This window comes from Trichechus manatus, unplaced genomic scaffold (assembly GCF_000243295.1).
Source record: "Trichechus manatus latirostris isolate Lorelei unplaced genomic scaffold, TriManLat1.0 scaffold00091, whole genome shotgun sequence".
NCBI lineage: Eukaryota > Metazoa > Chordata > Mammalia > Sirenia > Trichechidae > Trichechus > Trichechus manatus.
The window spans coordinates 1,543,345-1,549,200 of NW_004444027.1; the positions used below are offsets into that span (position 1 = coordinate 1,543,345).

At 33.0% G+C, this 5,856-nt stretch overlaps 1 non-coding gene across 1 annotated transcript; it reads right to left on the minus strand.

The window, feature by feature from the left end:
• Positions 1 to 1,478: 1,478 nt before the first annotated feature.
• Positions 1,479 to 1,583, minus strand: LOC111821593 (U6 spliceosomal RNA). Its single transcript, XR_002824959.1, has one exon. It is a non-coding gene; the product is annotated as a U6 spliceosomal RNA (small nuclear RNA).
• Between the last annotated feature and the right edge of the window lie 4,273 nt (positions 1,584 to 5,856).

The window sequence follows — 5,856 nt, forward strand, 5'->3', positions numbered from 1 at the left end:
GGATTGACACAGTGGTTGCAACAATGAGCTCAAACATAGCAACAATTGGGAGGATGGTGCAGGACTGGGCAGCATTTCGTTTTGTTGTATATAGATAGGGTCAGGATGAGTCGGAACCGACTCGACAGCGCCTAACAACAACACAACGACGTGTGTGTGTGTTTGTAGGTATGTGTATGCGTATATGTGTATAATATCCCAAGTATAATATTATCTAGCTTGAAATTTTATATTTAAAAAAATCTACAAAAGTACAAAATGTGCAGCCACAAATAAAAATACTGAAAAGAATGTCCAGAGTTCTGCTTTTGGTTACCATGTAGAAGCATGTGAAAGATTTTACTCCTGTCAAAACAACAAGAAATTACTAGATAAAACAAAAATCGTGCTTCTATTTAATGCCATTAAAAAGCTTTGGATATGAAGAAATCAAAAAGGACTAAAGTCTAGAGGGGTGAGCTCTTCCTAGGTGAGCAAGGGATGGAACATGTTTCATACCTGGGACTAGAAGCTGAGGTTGGGGGATGGTGGGCAGAGAAGTGAGGTTAGCAGAGGACAGTCTTTGCTTGGTCAGAGAAAAATCTGCCAAATTTTTGACAGATTTTGTGTCTGATATCATCAGATTTGCATCTGGATAAGCCCCAATTCAGAAATAATCCTTACTGCCAAATAATTCAATCATTTTATTGAGCAAAGAGAGCCTGGAAAAGAAGCTAAAACGCAGAAAGGGCTCTTAAGATTCAATGGTCTCACAGCTTTTAAATTTTGATCCCAAAACCTCATGGCCTCACACTCTCACAGTCTGAAAGTCTCATGATATCATGTTCTTGCTGTCTTGAAGTTTTGCAAACTTGAGGTCATAAAGTTTCAAAGTCTCATGATCTTGTAGACACACCATCTCTCAGTTTTGAGGTCTAGTAGTCTTACAGCGTATGGCTCCTGGGATTTCCAGAAGAAAGAGGTCTGAAGGCAGAAGTGAACTGAAATCTAATCAAAGCTACTACCAAACGCCCACCCAATTCATTTTCTGATGAGTTCAAAGATTTTAGCTCCTTGATAATACAATACATGAAGTTAGGGATGGGCTGAAAAACAAAAAACAAACTCTTTAGATCCCTCATGCTTATATTCTAATACACTGCTAGAGGGATTAAATCTGTAACTCTGCCCCAAAAAGAGTTCAGCTCCTGATTGGGTCAAACTCATCAGTCCCTCATTCAAGTTGCTCAAGAGATGAAAGAACATACTCACTTTCTTCAGCCTCTAAACTAAAACCAAACTAAGCCCATTGCCATCAAGTCAATTCGACTCATAGAGACCCTACACGACAGAGTAGAACTGCCCCATAGCGTTTTCAAGGAGAGGCTGGCGGATTTGAACTGCCAACCTTTTGTTCAGCAGCCGTAGTTCTTAACCACTATGCCACCAGGGCTCCTCTACCAGTCTTTTCTGTTTTGTTTTATTTTTTAAATTATTTCAAAAATGAAGAATGCATCACAGATTTGCATGTCATCCTTGTGCAGAGGACATGCCAATCTTTTCTGTATCGTTCCAATTTTAGTGTATGTGTTGGGGAAGCAAGCATTCTACTCTTTTTAAGACTCAATATCCAACATGCAATAAAAAGTTGTGAGACAGGCAAAGGAACAGGGGAATGTGATACTTATTAAGAGAAAATCAGTGAACAGTAAGAAACCCACAATCCAGATGTTGAAATTATCAAACAAGATCTTTAAAATAGCTATTAAATATGTTAAATATGTTAATACTCTTTTTGATAGTGCTGTAATATATTTTTCTCCTCCAAACTTTATAAACCTCATAGCATATTGTTAATAATGTTTTCTTTAAATAATAAATAGTATTTTAAACAGTCTAAAAAGTAAAAACTGTTGTCTTTTATATTAAAGGCATATGTTAAAGAATCCACAGAAACAGAGAGATTAAATGAATGAAGAGATAGGGAAATTTGTGGAGAGATCCAGAAACAGTAACAAAGGACCAAATGGAAATCCTGGAATTGAGAAAGAAAGTATCTGAAATACAAAATTTATTGGATGAGATTAATAGCAGATTGGCCAAACCAGAAGAAAGAGATAATAAACTGGAGGAAAGATTAATTAAAATCATCCGAACTAAAGCCTAGAGAGGGGGGAAAGAAAAAAAAAGAATGAAGGCTCAGTGAACACGAAACAACATCAAGAAACCAAACATGTATATTTGGAGTCCCAGAAGAAGACAGAGGGAAGAGGGCAGAAAAAGCACCTGAAGCAATATTAGCTAAAAACTTTCCAAATTTGAATTAAAATGTTGCCACAAATCCAGGAGGTTCAGTGAACCACAAGCAAGATAAATACAAAGCAAATCACAGTACACACATCACAGTCAATTAACTGAAAACCAAAGATAAAGAGAAAATCTTGTAATCAGCCAGAGAAAAAAGGCACATTACATATAGGGGAGCAATGACAGCTGACTTCTCAGGAAAGACAGTGAAGCCATATCTTTAGAGTGCTGAAAGATGCAGATCCACACTAAAAGATATACTAAAGGAAGTTTTTCAGGCTGAAGTGAAATTGTTGCTCTTAGTTGCCATTGAGTCAATTCCGACTTACAGCGACCCTGTAGGACAGAGTAGAACTGCCCCATATGGTTTCCAAGGAACACTGGTGGATTCGAACTGCTGGCCTTTTGGCTAGCAGCTGAGCTATTAACCACTCTGCCACTTTTAAAATCATTTTGTCTATATATTATCATGTTCACTTTTTTAATGTTTAAAAAATAACAAAACATGTTCACCTTTACATTTTGTCGAATTATAATCTTGTTTATTTAATTCTTACCATATTTAAAAGACATAAAAATCTTAGTACATATACACCTAATAAAAACATTCCAAAATATATAAAACAAAAATTGACAAAACTAAAGGGAAAAATAGACAAACCCATAATCACAGTTAGCTATATTGATACCCCTCTTTCAGTATTAGCTAGAATAAATAGAAAAATACCAGTAAAAGTATAGGAGAATTGAACAATATTATCAATCATCTTTACCTAATTGACACTTATAAATCACTCTAGTCAATGACCACATAATACACATTCTTTTCAAGAGCACACGGAACTCTAAATAATAGAACATATGCTGGGTCATAAAATGTCTAATATATTTTGAAGATTTAAAATCAAACACAGCATGTTTTTGGAACATAGAATTAAGTTAGAAATCCATAACAATAACCTATCTAGAAAACTCAGAAATACTTGGAAATGAAACATGACTTTTTAAGAACTTATATTTAAAAGAAGAAATTAAAAGAGATACTGTAAAGTATTTTGAACTGAATAAAAATGAAAACACATCAAAATTTGAAGAATGCAACTTAAACAATTCTTAGAGGGAAATATATAGCTTTGAATGCTTATGTTAGAAATAAAGAATAAGAAAATTAATTATCTAAGCTTCCACCTTGAGAAGCTAGAGGAAAAAAGACAAATTAAACCCAAAAATAGTAGGAGAAGTAAAATAAGGGAAGAGCAGATACCATTATGATGAGAAAAAATTTAAATACTTAGGTATAAATCTAACAAAATATGTACAATATGAAGAAAACTAAAGAATTCTGATGAAATAAACAAGATCCAAATAAACTGGAGAGATATTCTATATTCATGGATATGAAGACTTAATATTGTTAAGATGTCAATTCTTCCCACCGTGATCTATAAATTCAACTCAATCCTAATAAAAATCTCACTAAGTTTGTTTGTGGATATTGATAAATTGATTTTAAGTTTATATGGGAAGGCAAAAGACCCAGAATAGCCAATACAATATTGAAGAATAAAGCCCAAAGACTGACACTACCCAACTTCAAGACTTACTATAAAGCTACACTAATCAAGACAATGTGGTATTGGCAAAAGAATAGATAAATAGATTGATGGAACAGAACAGAGAGACGAGAAACAGACCCACACAAATATAGACAACTGCTCTTTGACAAAGGAGCAAAGGCAAAATGATAGTCTTTTCAACAAATCGTGCTGAAACAATGGATCATCCACATGCAAAAAAGATGAATCTAAACACAGACTTTATACCTTTCATAAAAATTAACTCTAAATGGATTATAGACCTAAATGTAATAATCAAAACTAAAAAACTTCTAGAAAATAACATGAGAAATGAAAGTGACTTTGGGTTTGGTGATGACTTTCTGGATATATCACGAGCATGATCTATGAAAGAAAAATTGATAAATTTGACTTTGTTAAAATTAAAAACTTCTGCTCTGTGAAAGATACTTTTAAGAGAGTGAAAACACAAGTCACAGACAGGGAGAAAACATTTACAAAACATATATCTGATCCAGGTCTTGTATCCAGCATTAAAAAAAAAAATCTCAAACTCAGTAATGAGAAAAGAACACAATAAAAAAAATTGAATTTATGTGCTTGTTAAAACTCATAGAACTGCACAACACAAAGAGTGAAGCCTAAGGTAGACTACAGACTTAGTTAACAACAATGTATCCCCATTGTTTCATCAACTGTAATAAATGTACCACATGAATGCAAGATGTTAACAATGGGGGAACTCGTCCAGGGAAAGCGGTGTATAGGAAACTGTACTTTCTGTTCAATTTTTCTGTAAACTTAAAATTGCTGTAATAAATTCTATTAATTTTTTTAAAAATAGAGAAAATAAAGCCAAAAATTGGCTTTGCAAAGAGATTAATAAAATTGACAAATTTTTAGCTAGACTGATTTAGAAACAAAAAGAGAAAAAACAAAAACAAAAACCACAGGAATAAAAAGGGGATAGTGCTACTGATTTTATAGACATCAAAAGAATAATTAAGTGATTCTTAATACAACTTTATGTCAAAAAATTTGACAACTTAGATGAAATGGGAAAATTCCTTAAACATAGAATTTTCCACAAAGAAAACTACAGAGCAATGATATCATTGGTAAATTCTATCAAATATTTGAGAAAAATATACCAATGTTACCAAGCTCTTTCTGAAACCAGAGAAGGAGGGAATACTTTCCAACTCATTTACTGAGTTCAGCATTACCCTAATATCAAATCCAAATATGACACAAGAAAGGAATATTACAGACTAATATGCTCCAAGGTAGAAATATCCTTAACAAATTGTTAGCAAATCAACTCTATCAATATATAAAAATGATATGACATTATGATGAAGTAAGAATTATACCGGAAATGTAACTTTGGTTCAACTTTTAAAAAATCTATTGATGCAATTTACCATATTAATAGAATACAGGAGAAAAATTATATAATAATATCAATTGATGCAGAAAAGCACCCATTCATGCTAATAATCTCAGCAAACTAGAGAAGGAAGAAAATTTCCTCAGTCTGATAAAGGGCATCTATGAAAAACCTATAGCTATCATCATAATTAATTATGATGTTTTGAATGTTTTCCCCCTCAGATTGGAAACATGGCCAGGATGTATGATCTCACCACTTCTATTTAACATTGTTCTGGAGGTCCTAGCCAACATATTAAGACATGATATAAAAATAAATAGCATGCAGATTGGAAAGTAAAATTGTCTTTGTCTGTGAAGAAAATAAACTGTCTTTGTGTAGAAAATCCTAAGGAAGCTACGTAAAAACTAACATAATTAATAAGTAAGCTTAGCAGGCTTCAGGATACAAAGTCAATTGCCTTGTTACATAGTAGCAACAAACACTTGGAAAATGAAACATAAAACAGTTATTTTCAGTAGGTGAGAAATTATCCAGTAATGAATTAAATGAAAAGTGTGCAAGATCGCCATATTCAAAACTACAAAAATTTACAGAGAG